The 17,500-nt window shown below is 41.9% G+C and overlaps 1 non-coding gene across 1 annotated transcript; it reads left to right on the top strand.

Annotated features, from left to right (window-relative positions):
• Window positions 1-16,697: 16,697 nt before the first annotated feature.
• TRNAF-AAA (transfer RNA phenylalanine (anticodon AAA)) lies at window positions 16,698-16,779 on the top strand. Its single transcript has one exon. It is a non-coding gene; the product is annotated as a tRNA-Phe (tRNA).
• The last annotated feature ends 721 nt before the right edge of the window (window positions 16,780-17,500 follow it).

The raw sequence follows: 17,500 nt of genomic DNA on the forward strand, positions 1-17,500 counted from the left end.
TTTGCGGAAAGCAAATAAGGGACGAGGGAAGGGAGTTTCTAATTCTTCCAGCAAGTGCCAGTGTTTTAGGACCAATTGTCTTATTTTGTGTGTTTCTGCACAGAACGTGGTAACACAGACCAAGCTCTCCAATTCACGCTTGATTTTTGTTTCAAAGAGGCATTCTCTAGGTGTGTATCTTGCCCTCTTGAAAGAATGTTTTAGTAATTTTTTGGGGTATCCCCTTTGTTGTAACTCATCACAAAAATGTTGGCCATGTTGTTCAAATTGTTCAACATCAGAGCAATTTCTCCGGATGCGGAGTAGTTGCCCGTAGGGCAAGTTGGCCCTTAAGTTTCGAGGATGCGAACTACCATAATGAAGAATGGTATTCTTGTCCGTTGCCTTCTTATGGAGTGAAGATTTCAGCATTCCTCCCACATTTTTCATCACCACGTCCAGAAACGTCATTTTGACGTTGCTTGAGTCAAGCGAAAAATGGATATCCTGGTGTCGTGAATTCAGCCAGTGGTGAAAGTCAACCAAGTCTGTGTGGCTCCCCTGCCACAGGAGCCACACATCGTCGATGTAACGGTACCACTGTTTTATGTGTTGCATGAATGGGTTATTGGTGTCAACAAATTTTTTCTCGTATTCGGCCATGAACAGAACCGCCATTTCCGGAGCATAAGGGCACCCCATCGCGGTGCCCTTAATCTGCATAAAGAATTCATTGTCAAACCGAAAATAGTTCTTTTTCAGGGTTATTTCAGCCAGTCTAAGTATGAACGACGTTGGGACTCTATGGGGTCTCTCTCTGGAGTCTAGATAGAGTTCGATCGCCTCAAGAGCCTCCTCTTGAGGAATCTGTGTATACAGAGACGTAACGTCCATGGTGACCATTAATTGTGAGGTTTCATCAAAGACAGTGTCCTCAACTTTTTTTAGGAAATCCGTAGTATCACGGAGGTAAGCTTTCACTTTGGCTACGAAAGGTTTAAGGAAGAAGTCCACAAATTTGGACAATGGCTCTAGACATGAATCGCACCCCGAGACAATTGGACGTCCCGGGGGCTCAGACAGATTTTTATGGATCTTGGGCAAGAAGTATGCCACCGGGGTCCTAGGAGATTTTTTAATCAAGAAATCACTTTCTTTTGGGCCCAGGAATCCACTCTCCTTTCCACCTTGTACTACCTCTAAAATCAAAGACTGTATTTGTTGTAGAGGGTCTTCTGTCAATTTGCGGTACCATTCCTGATTGTTGACCTGGGAACTGCCTTCCGCTAGGTACTTATCCCTTGGCCAAATAACGACCGCCCCGCCCTTGTCAGCTTGTTTTATCACCACAGAAGAGTCTGCCTTAAGATTTTGTATGGCGGTCCTTTGCCCCTTGGTGATGTTGGGTTTAACAAATTTCTGTTGGTTTTCTAATTTATTAATGGATGACAGGAGAACTTGTTCAAATGCTTGAACTTGTTTTGGGATGTTCTGATTGGGTACGAAAGTAGATTTGTTCCTCAAGCCCGTAGTTTCCATATTGTTACTTGGTGGTTGATTAGCAAAGAACGCTTTAAGTCGAATTTTCCGACAGAATTCTATAGCTTCCAACTTTATTTTAGTAAAATCTGTCCGTCTTGTAGGGACGAATTTTAGTCCCAGATTCAAAACTGACTCTTCGTCCTTTGATAATGCCCTAGTTGATAAATTAACTATAGTAGATGGTTTTGCTATGACTTGTAATAATTCCTCCGGGTTCGCATTTCCCATTGCGGCTTGAACCTTACCTTTGACTGCTGTCCTTTCTCTAAAAAAGGATTTTGTTTTTTATTTCCACCCCTCGAGTCCGAACCAGATGATTCTGAGGACGAGGTTTCTGAAAAAGTTTTGAATCTATTCCTAGATCTTCCTTGGAAATTGTTAAGTGCTCCTCGGGATTCTGATTGGGAATAGTAGTCGTCCTTCAAGAAGGGATAAGCCCTTTCTAATGTGAAGGACTTGGAGTCTCTTTCGAACTGTCCTGTCTTATTATTTATGGTAATGTCTTTGAAGGTCTGTATCTCTTTATCAATTTTTTCCAAAAGGGCTTTGGAGTCTGAAACCGCCTGGTTGTCTCTGATGGCCGTAGTCAATTCCTCAATTTCTTGTAGTTCTTTTGCACATAATCTCTGGGCAGTCTCTATGGTGTGGACCATCAGGTCCCTGCTGCACTTGGTATTTATACAACTGAAGCCCTTCTTATATTCTGCGTCGTCAGTAAAAATGACTGGGACATTTTTCACCTGAAGGCCCCATGGGATGGTCCCACCCCTTAGGTGCTTCAGAAGAAAATGACCGTGAAGTTCTGTACGTATTTGTTTTTTGCGAAGTCTGATTAACTTATCAGTTTCATTTTGTTGCTGAGCCGAAGAGCTCAGCGTGACTTCAGCAAAAGGGGATGTGGCTAATAGATTTTTAATGTGGCCTTCAGAAAAAGAAAGAGTGTCTTTCTCACCCATTACTTGAGAGAGACACGAGAGCCTCTCCAAGCTACGAGCCTAAATGACTTCCCACAACGAGAAATCAAAAGCCCTTAAAACTCTCGCGAGTGTGCACTCGCTCTAGAATTGGTTAACAACACGGAGTTTGGTCCTGGGACAGAGGGGCAGCTGGACCTAATATAAACTAGAAAAAATGAAGATGCTAGCCCTCCACCACTTATCACACAATTTTTGTGAATACAAACAGACAATTGTTTTGTTTGTATGGGCAAATTTATTTAACCCTTTTACTTAATTCTTTTTTTCTTATTTATAGAAACGTTCTGGGTGAGAAAAGGCACAAAAAATACAGACATTTATATTATTTACAGCTCACACGCATACATCTTTCATACCACTATTACAACTGACATATATACAAGTAATCGACATATTTTTACACACTATATATACAAACTTCTTTATGAAGAAGAATTCCAATTTCAAAGCCACAGATAATGATTCTCTGTGGAGAGTCAAGTTATTACGACGCCCAACAAGGGTCAAACAACAAAAAGGCAACAGAAAAATAAATTGCAAATTCACTGGTTGAAAATAATAAATCAATTATAACACAAATGTTAACTCGAAAATGCCTATTTTGCTGTTTTTTGCCAACGCGTTTCGAATCTGAGTCTGATCCCAGATTCTCCTCAGGGCTCTTTAAATGAAGATTCTGCAAAAAAAGAGGAAGCTTGCTTTAGCCACTATGCATCTAGCCATTTTGGACCCCTTAAGCGGAGAGATTATTAAGATTGTACCTCAAAAATGGAAGGCGCGGTCCCGCGGTGCCATTTTCAAGTGGGGGCTTTAGTTTCAGAAGAGGTTCTGTTAAAGAAATTATGGCGGTTAACCAACCATCCAGGGACACACAGGCTTTAGCGGCTTCAAACCTTCAAAGCGGAAAGGTCCTACCTTCAAATGTGGTAAGTGAGATCGCTACTGTTTCTTTGTGGCGCTGTATTTATTTCACTGTTCAGGCAGAGCTGCTGCAGCCTAGAACAAGTTAACAAGAGCGGCACTAAGTATATGTGAAGTTTAAAATACCAGTGACAAAGAATGCGGCGGGGGGAGTTGATTCATACCTGGTAACTGTTTTCCAAGCAGGAGACTCACTGCATCGCCAGCCCGTAGCTCCTTCGTTTTCACGCAGGCGGCGGGCCGGGACCAAAACGTTCCCAGAAATTGGTATGATTCACGCTGTTTTCTAGGGGGATATCAGAGTAAAGATTTAGCGCTGGGGCGCAAAAGGCTCGCTCATCTAGATACCACGTCTTAGGGCTTAGGTACTAACCTTCTTCTCCAGCTCTGGCAGCAGGAAATGCGAACCCATTGGTGTACCGAAGCCATGTGAGCTCCCTACTAGATACCTGCCTACCGCTAAGCATTATGGTCATTGTAGTGAGGAGTATTTACAAACGTGAAACTTCCGATAATGAGTTAAGTCCCGTTTGTGTGCTGTTAAATTTTAGTATTAAATATGCTTCTTTTTGTAGAAGCAGTTGTTCACAGTTGGTGCCCGGATTCAGATGATTTACATTACACAGTACAGTCCACTTGAACTCATTCTCACCATGGCTTTTGTCAACGAAATGTTGGACAAGTGGTGCTGTGAGGATTTTGTTCTTAATGCGTGACCTATGTTGTGTCATGCGTGTATTCACTTGCTGATTAGTCTTCCCGATGTAGATTTTAGGGCAGGAACAGACAATGGCATAAACCACATTTTTGGTTTTACAGTTGGTAAAATTGGAGTGGGTCCACGTTGTAGTCATATGTTGGAAGATTTTCCCTTCTAGGGTTGTGTCGCACGCGACACAAATCCCACATCTGGGGTGTTCCTCCACTGGTTTAAGGCCCCATTTAGACAATAAATCACTCTTTGGTTTTGTTACTCTAATGTCTGCACGGACCAGTTGTTGGCCAATGTTTTGGTTTTTGCGGAAAGCAAATAAGGGACGAGGGAAGGGAGTTTCTAATTCTTCCAGCAAGTGCCAGTGTTTTAGGACCAATTGTCTTATTTTGTGTGTTTCTGCACAGAACGTGGTGACACAGACCAAGCTCTCCAATTCACGCTTGATTTTTGTTTCAAAGAGGCATTCTCTAGGTGTGTATCTTGCCCTCTTGAAAGAATGTTTTAGTAATTTTTTGGGGTATCCCCTTTGTTGTAACTCATCACAAAAATGTTGGCCATGTTGTTCAAATTGTTCAACATCAGAGCAATTTCTCCGGATGCGGAGTAGTTGCCCGTAGGGCAAGTTGGCCCTTAAGTTTCGAGGATGCGAACTACCATAATGAAGAATGGTATTCTTGTCCGTTGCCTTCTTATGGAGTGAAGATTTCAGCATTCCTCCCACATTTTTCATCACCACGTCCAGAAACGTCATTTTGACGTTGCTTGAGTCAAGCGAAAAATGGATATCCTGGTGTCGTGAATTCAGCCAGTGGTGAAAGTCAACCAAGTCTGTGTGGCTCCCCTGCCACAGGAGCCACACGTCGTCGATGTAACGGTACCACTGTTTTATGTGTTGCATGAATGGGTTATTGGTGTCAACAAATTTTTTCTCGTATTCGGCCATGAACAGAACCGCCATTTCCGGAGCATAAGGGCACCCCATCGCGGTGCCCTTAATCTGCATAAAGAATTCATTGTCAAACCGAAAATAGTTCTTTTTCAGGGTTATTTCAGCCAGTCTAAGTATGAACGACGTTGGGACTCTATGGGGTCTCTCTCTGGAGTCTAGATAGAGTTCGATCGCCTCAAGAGCCTCCTCTTGAGGAATCTGTGTATACAGAGACGTAACGTCCATGGTGACCATTAATTGTGAGGTTTCATCAAAGACAGTGTCCTCAACTTTTTTTAGGAAATCCGTAGTATCACGGAGGTAAGCTTTCACTTTGGCTACGAAAGGTTTAAGGAAGAAGTCCACAAATTTGGACAATGGCTCTAGACATGAATCGCACCCCGAGACAATTGGACGTCCCGGGGGCTCAGACAGATTTTTATGGATCTTGGGCAAGAAGTATGCCACCGGGGTCCTAGGAGATTTTTTAATCAAGAAATCACTTTCTTTTGGGCCCAGGAATCCACTCTCCTTTCCACCTTGTACTACCTCTAAAATCAAAGACTGTATTTGTTGTAGAGGGTCTTCTGTCAATTCTTTATGCAGATTAAGGGCACCGCGATGGGGTGCCCTTATGCTCCGGAAATGGCGGTTCTGTTCATGGCCGAATACGAGAAAAAATTTGTTGACACCAATAACCCATTCATGCAACACATAAAACAGTGGTACCGTTACATCGACAACGTGTGGCTCCTGTGGCAGGGGAGCCACACAGACTTGGTTGACTTTCACCACTGGCTGAATTCACGACACCAGGATATCCATTTTTCGCTTGACTCAAGCAACGTCAAAATGACGTTTCTGGACGTGGTGATGAAAAATGTGGGAGGAATGCTGAAATCTTCACTCCATAAGAAGGCAACGGACAAGAATACCATTCTTCATTATGGTAGTTCGCATCCTCGAAACTTAAGGGCCAACTTGCCCTACGGGCAACTACTCCGCATCCGGAGAAATTGCTCTGATGTTGAACAATTTGAACAACATGGCCAACATTTTTGTGATGAGTTACAACAAAGGGGATACCCCAAAAAATTACTAAAACATTCTTTCAAGAGGGCAAGATACACACCTAGAGAATGCCTCTTTGAAACAAAAATCAAGCGTGAATTGGAGAGCTTGGTCTGTGTCACCACGTTCTGTGCAGAAACACACAAAATAAGACAATTGGTCCTAAAACACTGGCACTTGCTGGAAGAATTAGAAACTCCCTTCCCTCGTCCCTTATTTGCTTTCCGCAAAAACCAAAACATTGGCCAACAACTGGTCCGTGCAGACATTAGAGTAACAAAACCAAAGAGTGATTTATTGTCTAAATGGGGCCTTAAACCAGTGGAGGGACACCACAGATGTGGGAATTGTGTCGCGTGCGACACAACCCTAGAAGGGAAAATCTTCCAACATATGACTACAACGTGGACCCACTCCAATTTTACCAACTGTAAAACCAAAAATGTGGTTTATGCCATTGTCTGTTCCTGCCCTAAAATCTACATCGGGAAGACTAATCAGCAAGTGAATACACGCATGACACAACATAGGTCACGCATTAAGAACAAAATCCTCACAGCACCACTTGTCCAACATTTCGTTGACAAAAGCCATGGTGAGAATGAGTTCAAGTGGACTGTACTGTGTAATGTAAATCATCTGAATCCGGGCACCAACTGTGAACAACTGCTTCTACAAAAAGAAGCATATTTAATACTAAAATTTAACAGCACACAAACGGGACTTAACTCATTATCGGAAGTTTCACGTTTGTAAATACTCCTCACTACAATGACCATAATGCTTAGCGGTAGGCAGGTATCTAGTAGGGAGCTCACATGGCTTCGGTACACCAATGGGTTCGCATTTCCTGCTGCCAGAGCTGGAGAAGAAGGTTAGTACCTAAGCCCTAAGACGTGGTATCTAGATGAGCGAGCCTTTTGCGCCCCAGCGCTAAATCTTTACTCTGATATCCCCCTAGAAAACAGCGTGAATCATACCAATTTCTGGGAACGTTTTGGTCCCGGCCCGCCGCCTGCGTGAAAACGAAGGAGCTACGGGCTGGCGATGCAGTGAGTCTCCTGCTCGGAAAACAGTTACCAGGTATGAATCAACTCCCCCCGCCGCATTCTTTGTCACTGGTATTTTAAACTTCACATATACTTAGTGCCGCTCTTGTTAACTTGTTCTAGGCTGCAGCAGCTCTGCCTGAACAGTGAAATAAATACAGCGCCACAAAGAAACAGTAGCGATCTCACTTACCACATTTGAAGGTAGGACCTTTCCGCTTTGAAGGTTTGAAGCCGCTAAAGCCTGTGTGTCCCTGGATGGTTGGTTAACCGCCATAATTTCTTTAACAGAACCTCTTCTGAAACTAAAGCCCCCACTTGAAAATGGCACCGCGGGACCGCGCCTTCCATTTTTGAGGTACAATCTTAATAATCTCTCCGCTTAAGGGGTCCAAAATGGCTAGATGCATAGTGGCTAAAGCAAGCTTCCTCTTTTTTTGCAGAATCTTCATTTAAAGAGCCCTGAGGAGAATCTGGGATCAGACTCAGATTCGAAACGCGTTGGCAAAAAACAGCAAAATAGGCATTTTCGAGTTAACATTTGTGTTATAATTGATTTATTATTTTCAACCAGTGAATTTGCAATTTATTTTTCTGTTGCCTTTTTGTTGTTTGACCCTTGTTGGGCGTCGTAATAACTTGACTCTCCACAGAGAATCATTATCTGTGGCTTTGAAATTGGAATTCTTCTTCATAAAGAAGCTTGTATATATAGTGTGTAAAAATATGTCGATTACTTGTATATATGTCAGTTGTAATAGTGGTATGAAAGATGTATGCGTGTGAGCTGTAAATAATATAAATGTCTGTATTTTTTGTGCCTTTTCTCACCCAGAACGTTTCTATAAATAAGAAAAAAAGAATTAAGTAAAAGGGTTAAATAAATTTGCCCATACAAACAAAACAATTGTCTGTTTGTATTCACAAAAATTGTGTGATAAGTGGTGGAGGGCTAGCATCTTCATTTTTTCTAGTTTATATTAGGTCCAGCTGCCCCTCTGTCCCAGGACCAAACTCCGTGTTGTTAACCAATTCTAGAGCGAGTGCACACTCGCGAGAGTTTTAAGGGCTTTTGATTTCTCGTTGTGGGAAGTCATTTAGGCTCGTAGCTTGGAGAGGCTCTCGTGTCTCTCTCAAGTAATGGGTGAGAAAGACACTCTTTCTTTTTCTGAAGGCCACATTAAAAATCTATTAGCCACATCCCCTTTTGCTGAAGTCACGCTGAGCTCTTCGGCTCAGCAACAAAATGAAATTGATAAGTTAATCAGACTTCGCAAAAAACAAATACGTACAGAACTTCACGGTCATTTTCTTCTGAAGCACCTAAGGGGTGGGATCATCCCATGGGGCCTTCAGGTGAAAAATGTCCCAGTCATTTTTACTGACGACGCAGAATATAAGAAGGGCTTCAGTTGTATAAATACCAAGTGCAGCAGGGACCTGATGGTCCACACCATAGAGACTGCCCAGAGATTATGTGCAAAAGAACTACAAGAAATTGAGGAATTGACTACGGCCATCAGAGACAACCAGGCGGTTTCAGACTCCAAAGCCCTTTTGGAAAAAATTGATAAAGAGATACAGACCTTCAAAGACATTACCATAAATAATAAGACAGGACAGTTCGAAAGAGACTCCAAGTCCTTCACATTAGAAAGGGCTTATCCCTTCTTGAAGGACGACTACTATTCCCAATCAGAATCCCGAGGAGCACTTAACAATTTCCAAGGAAGATCTAGGAATAGATTCAAAACTTTTTCAGAAACCTCGTCCTCAGAATCATCTGGTTCGGACTCGAGGGGTGGAAATAAAAAACAAAATCCTTTTTTAGAGAAAGGACAGCAGTCAAAGGTAAGGTTCAAGCCGCAATGGGAAATGCGAACCCGGAGGAATTATTACAAGTCATAGCAAAACCATCTACTATAGTTAATTTATCAACTAGGGCATTATCAAAGGACGAAGAGTCAGTTTTGAATCTGGGACTAAAATTCGTCCCTACAAGACGGACAGATTTTACTAAAATAAAGTTGGAAGCTATAGAATTCTGTCGGAAAATTCGACTTAAAGCGTTCTTTGCTAATCAACCACCAAGTAACAATATGGAAACTACGGGCTTGAGGAACAAATCTACTTTCGTACCCAATCAGAACATCCCAAAACAAGTTCAAGCATTTGAACAAGTTCTCCTGTCATCCATTAATAAATTAGAAAACCAACAGAAATTTGTTAAACCCAACATCACCAAGGGGCAAAGGACCGCCATACAAAATCTTAAGGCAGACTCTTCTGTGGTGATAAAACAAGCTGACAAGGGCGGGGCGGTCGTTATTTTGCCAAGGGATAAGTACCTAGCGGAAGGCAGTTCCCAGGTCAACAATCAGGAATGGTACCGCAAATTGACAGAAGACCCTCTACAACAAATACAGTCTTTGATTTTAGAGGTAGTACAAGGTGGAAAGGAGAGTGGATTCCTGGGCCCAAAAGAAAGTGATTTCTTGATTAAAAAATCTCCTAGGACCCCGGTGGCATACTTCTTGCCCAAGATCCATAAAAATCTGTCTGAGCCCCCGGGACGTCCAATTGTCTCGGGGTGCGATTCATGTCTAGAGCCATTGTCCAAATTTGTGGACTTCTTCCTTAAACCTTTCGTAGCCAAAGTGAAAGCTTACCTCCGTGATACTACGGATTTCCTAAAAAAAGTTGAGGACACTGTCTTTGATGAAACCTCACAATTAATGGTCACCATGGACGTTACGTCTCTGTATACACAGATTCCTCAAGAGGAGGCTCTTGAGGCGATCGAACTCTATCTAGACTCCAGAGAGAGACCCCATAGAGTCCCAACGTCGTTCATACTTAGACTGGCTGAAATAACCCTGAAAAAGAACTATTTTCGGTTTGACAATGAATTCTTTATGCAGATTAAGGGCACCGCGATGGGGTGCCCTTATGCTCCGGAAATGGCGGTTCTGTTCATGGCCGAATACGAGAAAAAATTTGTTGACACCAATAACCCATTCATGCAACACATAAAACAGTGGTACCGTTACATCGACGACGTGTGGCTCCTGTGGCAGGGGAGCCACACAGACTTGGTTGACTTTCACCACTGGCTGAATTCACGACACCAGGATATCCATTTTTCGCTTGACTCAAGCAACGTCAAAATGACGTTTCTGGACGTGGTGATGAAAAATGTGGGAGGAATGCTGAAATCTTCACTCCAAAAGAAGGCAACGGACAAGAATACCATTCTTCATTATGGTAGTTCGCATCCTCGAAACTTAAGGGCCAACTTGCCCTACGGGCAACTACTCCGCATCCGGAGAAATTGCTCTGATGTTGAACAATTTGAACAACATGGCCAACATTTTTGTGATGAGTTACAACAAAGGGGATACCCCAAAAAATTACTAAAACATTCTTTCAAGAGGGCAAGATACACACCTAGAGAATGCCTCTTTGAAACAAAAATCAAGCGTGAATTGGAGAGCTTGGTCTGTGTCACCACGTTCTGTGCAGAAACACACAAAATAAGACAATTGGTCCTAAAACACTGGCACTTGCTGGAAGAATTAGAAACTCCCTTCCCTCGTCCCTTATTTGCTTTCCGCAAAAACCAAAACATTGGCCAACAACTGGTCCGTGCAGACATTAGAGTAACAAAACCAAAGAGTGATTTATTGTCTAAATGGGGCCTTAAACCAGTGGAGGGACACCACAGATGTGGGAATTGTGTCGCGTGCGACACAACCCTAGAAGGGAAAATCTTCCAACATATGACTACAACGTGGACCCACTCCAATTTTACCAACTGTAAAACCAAAAATGTGGTTTATGCCATTGTCTGTTCCTGCCCTAAAATCTACATCGGGAAGACTAATCAGCAAGTGAATACACGCATGACACAACATAGGTCACGCATTAAGAACAAAATCCTCACAGCACCACTTGTCCAACATTTCGTTGACAAAAGCCATGGTGAGAATGAGTTCAAGTGGACTGTACTGTGTAATGTAAATCATCTGAATCCGGGCACCAACTGTGAACAACTGCTTCTACAAAAAGAAGCATATTTAATACTAAAATTTAACAGCACACAAACGGGATTTAACTCATTATCGGAAGTTTCACGTTTGTAAATACTCCTCACTACAATGACCATAATGCTTAGCGGTAGGCAGGTATCTAGTAGGGAGCTCACATGGCTTCGGTACACCAATGGGTTCGCATTTCCTGCTGCCAGAGCTGGAGAAGAAGGTTAGTACCTAAGCCCTAAGACGTGGTATCTAGATGAGCGAGCCTTTTGCGCCCCAGCGCTAAATCTTTACTCTGATATCCCCCTAGAAAACAGCGTGAATCATACCAATTTCTGGGAACGTTTTGGTCCCGGCCCGCCGCCTGCGTGAAAACGAAGGAGCTACGGGCTGGCGATGCAGTGAGTCTCCTGCTTGGAAAACAGTTACCAGGTATGAATCAACTCCCCCCGCCGCATTCTTTGTCACTGGTATTTTAAACTTCACATATACTTAGTGCCGCTCTTGTTAACTTGTTCTAGGCTGCAGCAGCTCTGCCTGAACAGTGAAATAAATACAGCGCCACAAAGAAACAGTAGCGATCTCACTTACCACATTTGAAGGTAGGACCTTTCCGCTTGGAAGGTTTGAAGCCGCTAAAGCCTGTGTGTCCCTAGATGGTTGGTTAACCGCCATAATTTCTTTAACAGAACCTCTTCTGAAACTAAAGCCCCCACTTGAAAATGGCACCGCGGGACCGCGCCTTCCATTTTTGAGGTACAATCTTAATAATCTCTCCGCTTAAGGGGTCCAAAATGGCTAGATGCATAGTGGCTAAAGCAAGCTTCCTCTTTTTTTGCAGAATCTTCATTTAAAGAGCCCTGAGGAGAATCTGGGATCAGACTCAGATTCGAAACGCGTTGGCAAAAAACAGCAAAATAGGCATTTTCGAGTTAACATTTGTGTTATAATTGATTTATTATTTTCAACCAGTGAATTTGCAATTTATTTTTCTGTTGCCTTTTTGTTGTTTGACCCTTGTTGGGCGTCGTAATAACTTGACTCTCCACAGAGAATCATTATCTGTGGCTTTGAAATTGGAATTCTTCTTCATAAAGAAGCTTGTATATATAGTGTGTAAAAATATGTCGATTACTTGTATATATGTCAGTTGTAATAGTGGTATGAAAGATGTATGCGTGTGAGCTGTAAATAATATAAATGTCTGTATTTTTTGTGCCTTTTCTCACCCAGAACGTTTCTATAAATAAGAAAAAAAGAATTAAGTAAAAGGGTTAAATAAATTTGCCCATACAAACAAAACAATTGTCTGTTTGTATTCACAAAAATTGTGTGATAAGTGGTGGAGGGCTAGCATCTTCATTTTTTCTAGTTTATATTAGGTCCAGCTGCCCCTCTGTCCCAGGACCAAACTCCGTGTTGTTAACCACTCTCTAAAAATGGCATTCATACAATAGTAAGATTAAATCCAACCTCACCAGTAGATAGGATTTATCAATAAATAAATAAAGCTTCTCCTCTCTGATATGGAATTACCCCCCAAAAAGTATAAGGGAATACCCAATGCTAACCTATGAGAGGGGCAGATCTCACAGTAGTGAAAAATGTAATAGACTGTTTGATACTAATAGGACATACAAACTACCACAGTACATGTCTTACCTTTTACTTACATAGCATGATGCCCCTTGGACTACCTAGGGCCTACCTTAGGGGTTACTGATATGTAATAAAATTGGAGTTTAAGGCTTGGCAAGTAGTTTTAAATGCCAAGTCGAAGTGGCAGTACACTGCAGCACAGGCACTGCAGTAGGAGGCTTGAGACAGGTTTGAAATGCTATTTCTTTGGGCGGCACAATCAGTCCCTGGGTATATGGTATACCACTTTACAAGGGGCTTTCAAGTAAATTAAATCTGTCAGTCAGGTATACTCCAATTATACACATGATTAGGGAAGAAGCACGTGCACTTCAGCACTGATTAGTAGCGATAAAGTGATCAGAGTCCTAAGGCCAACAAAAAGATACAGCAAAATGCGGAGGTGAAAAGCAATAAGGTGGGGTTGGGACCACCTTAAGAATGCAAGGTCTAACAAAAACGAACTAAGGATAACATGAGTAAAACATCAGGTTTCTCTACAGCATTTGGTGAGACAAATGGGCCTTCTTTTATCTTCCATAAATGCAATCTTTCCCGGACCCCTTTATTATATAGCTCTTCAAGGAAAAAATATAAATGACTTACATAGGAGCCTCAAATACTCAAAGATGGTAGACTTCTGTAATATGGGCCATATACTAAAAGCAGCACGAAAACAGAGTGCAATAGGGTCCAAAAAACTTGAGTGACCCATGAGAGTATGCATGCAAGCCTATAGTATTCCAAACTAGAGATAAACGCATGCAATTTTTGTTTTCAGGAGAGAATGTGCCTGCTGAAAAAAACATTATTTTTAAAAAGTGCATTGCAGAATATCAGGAATTTGCTGTGGGACACCTTGAAAACTTGCATACAGATTATGTGCACACACCTTACAGTCAGTTGTTGTGGCCGAGTGGTTAAGGCGATGGACTAGAAATCCATTGGGATCTCCCCGCGCAGGTTCGAATCCTGCCGACAATGAGAATCTTTTTAACATCGGCTACAATTTCAGAAGTTAACCTTTAGTTTTTCTTCCATGTCAGTTTTATAAATAGGTGGCTTATTTTGGTGTCACTATTGCCATATCACATATTTATTATCGCTCCCCCTTTCATATCTTTGCTATAACTCTCGTCCATCATTAGCGCTGGTGCAAACGCTTCAAATTATTATACCCTGGCTCTCTCGGTCATACCTGTGCATGCCCTTGAAACTTACTTTACCAATAAAAGAAGCAAATAGAGAAATAAAATAAAAGTACTAGCTGAATTAGGCAAACACACTTCATAAAACTGCATTTTCTTTTCTATTCTCCCCGAGTTACAAGCTTAACTGCTCCCTGTGTAATTTCTCTTAACCTGCTGTTCCTGGAAGAGAATTTCATCTACAAGCTCTTTCTGTGTTTTTTCCTAGTCTTTTCTTTCCCTTTTCTTAGATTTGTAACTGTTCCTTTATGTGCTCTATTTAGGCGCCATTAATCTCATTTGAGCTCCTTGTACCTGCTGCTGTTTTCTCCACACCTCATACTGTCTTTTCCCTCTTTCTCTCTTTCTCTGCGGTTGGTGGCTACTTTCCAAAGTGTCTGATGCCCCATTGTTCCTTCGTCTTGTTGTCAGACGTGAATTTGAAAAGCAACAAAATTAACGAGCCTTTACCACTCACACATGGCAGAAGTTTATACTTTAATTCAATGAGCTAAGAAAAGTGTGTTGTGGGGCCCCTACGAGCCATGGTGCTTGCATCATCATAAGTAGGCATGCAGTCATTAGCCACAGCTCTGATTATGGGTCACTGAGGTCAGTTTCAATAATTTCTCAAAAACCTAACCATGCAGTCCCCCCTAACTGTGTAGTTATCTTGCTTTACTGCTGTTTGTGTGATTAGCTGGGAGGAGCTCACGGCAGCATCCTCCCAATAAAAGTGTAGATGGACCGTTCCTTAACTCTTTCTTGCTTCACATACAGATGGCTTGAGGAGGTACAGGGGAGATGCAGGTCTAATAAACAGAATAGAATATCTGCGCCAGGTGTGTTTCTCTGCATTGGTGTCCCATCACAGGCCCACCAGTGTATGTGTGATCTTTGACTCCTGCCAGTTCACAAGCAGGCGGCCAGGAAACGGTTTCAGCCTATCAACCACTGAGGAGATAAAGCCTTTGTATAAGGAATGAGGAAGCAATGAACACATTCAGCCTATCACAGGAGTAGCCCTGAGTGTTCCGAATTATAATTTCTTCATGTCACTATACGTTATTGAGCCCAAGTAGCTCGCCGTGATCGTATAGTGGTTAGTAGTCTGCGTTGTGGCCGCAGCAACCTCGGTTCGAATCCGAGTCACGGCATTGTGGTTGGCAATGTCACGGCAGTTGGGTTTTTCCTTTACAGAATTCCCAAATGTACCAGTTGTTTTTGTAAAATGTCTATTAAAAACAGATCCTTTTCAATATTTAAACGATCTAACGACAAAATATTTAAACACACATGATTATAAGATGTAGGTATACTGTACTTACTGACATAAATTATCGTTCTTGAACATATTTGCGGTAAGGGGAGCGGACCTCTCCCCAGGCCAATCAGAATGCAGATGAATGCAGTTGCAGTTGAGTGACCTGTCTTGTGGCTGTCTACAGGGAATGCACATATGTAGCTGTCTCACAGCCCAATCCAGACATCAATTGAAGACAGGTTTTGATGCAAATAGAGCAGTAAGTGCAGAGAAATGCTCACTCTCTAAAAATGGCATTTATACAATAGTAAGCTTAAATCCAACCTCACCAGTAGATAGGATTTATCAATAAATAAATAAAGCTTCTCCTCTCTGATATGGAATTACCCCCAAAAAGTATAAGGGAATACCCAATGCTAACCTATGAGAGGGGCAGACCTCACATTAGTGAAAAATGTAATAGACTGTTTGATACTACTAGGACATACAAACTACCACAGTACATGTCTTACCTTTTACTTACATAGCATGATGCCCCTAGGACTACCTAGGGCCTACCTTAGGGGTTACTGATATGTAATAAAATTGAAGTTTAAGGCTTGGCAAGTAGTTTTAAATGCCAAGTCGAAGTGGCAGTACACTGCAGCACAGACACTGCAGTAGCAGGCTTGAGACAGGTTTGAAATGCTATTTCTTTGGGCGGCACAATCAGTCCCTGGGTATATGGAATACCACTTTCCAAGGGGCTTTCAAGTAAATTAAATTTGTTAGTCAGGTATACTCCAATTATACACATGATTAGGGACGAAGCACGTGCACTTCAGCACTGATTAGTAGCGATAAAAAGATCAGAGTCCTAAGGCCAACAAAAAGATACAGCAAAATGCGGAGGTGAAAAGCAATAAGGTGGGGTTGGGACCACCTTAAGAATGCAAGGTCTAACAAAAACGAACTAAGGATAACATGAGTAAAACATCAGGTTTCTCTACAGCATTTGGTGAGACAAGTGGGCCTTCTTTTATCTTCCATAAATGCAATCATTCCCGGACCCCTTTATTATATAGCTCTTCAAGGAAAAAATATAAAGCACTTACAAAGGAGCCTCAAATACTCAAAGATGGTAGACTTCTGTAATATGGGTCATATACTAAAAGCAGCACGAAAACAGAGTGCAATAGGGTCCAAAAACTTGAGTGACCCATGAGAGTATGCATGCAAGCCTATGGTATTCCAAACTAGAGATATACGCATGCAATTTTTGTTTTTAGGAGAGAATGTGCCTGCTGAAAAAAACATTATTTTTAAAAAGTGCATTGCAGAATATCAGGAATTTGCTGTGGGACACCTTGAAAACTTGCATACAGATTATGTGCACACACCTTACAGTCAGTTGTTGTGGCCGAGTGGTTAAGGCGATGGACTAAAAATCCATTGGGGTCTCCCCGCGCAGGTTCGAATCCTGCCGACAACGAGAATCTTTTTAACATCGGCTACAATTTCAGAAGTTAACCTTTAGTATTTCTTCCATGTCAGTTTTATAAATAGGTGGCTTATTTTGGTGTCACTATTGCCATATCACATATTTATTATCGCTCCCCCTTTCATATCTTTGCTATAACTCTCGTGCTTCATTAGCGCTGGTGCAAACGCTTCAAATTATTATACCCTGGCTCTCTCGGTCATACCTGTGCATGCACTTGAAACTTACTTTACCAATAAAAGAAGCAAATAGAGAAATAAAATAAAAGTGCTAGCTGGATTAGGCAAACGCACTTCATAAAACTGCATTTTCTTTTCTATTCTCCCCCGTCTTACAAGCTTAACTGCTCCCTGTGTAATTTCTCTTAACCTGCTGTTCCTGGAAGAGAATTTCATCTACAAGCTCTTTCTGTGTTTTTTCCTAGTCTTTTCTTTCCCTTTTCTTAGATTTGTAACTGTTTCTTTACGTGCTCTATTTAGGCGCCATTAATCTCATTTGAGCTCCTTGTACCTGCTGCTGTTTTCTCCACACCTCATACTGTCTTTTCCCTCTTTCTCTCTTTCTCTGCGGTTGGTGGCTACTTTCCAAAGCGTCTGATGCCCCAATGTTCCTTCGTCTTGTTGTCAGACGTGAATTTGAAAAGCAACAAAATTAACGAGCCTTTACCACTCACACATGGCAGAAGTTTATACTTTAATTCAATGAGCTAAGA

Source organism: Lissotriton vulgaris, unplaced genomic scaffold, assembly GCF_964263255.1.
Source record: "Lissotriton vulgaris unplaced genomic scaffold, aLisVul1.2 SCAFFOLD_301, whole genome shotgun sequence".
Taxonomy (NCBI): domain Eukaryota; kingdom Metazoa; phylum Chordata; class Amphibia; order Caudata; family Salamandridae; genus Lissotriton; species Lissotriton vulgaris.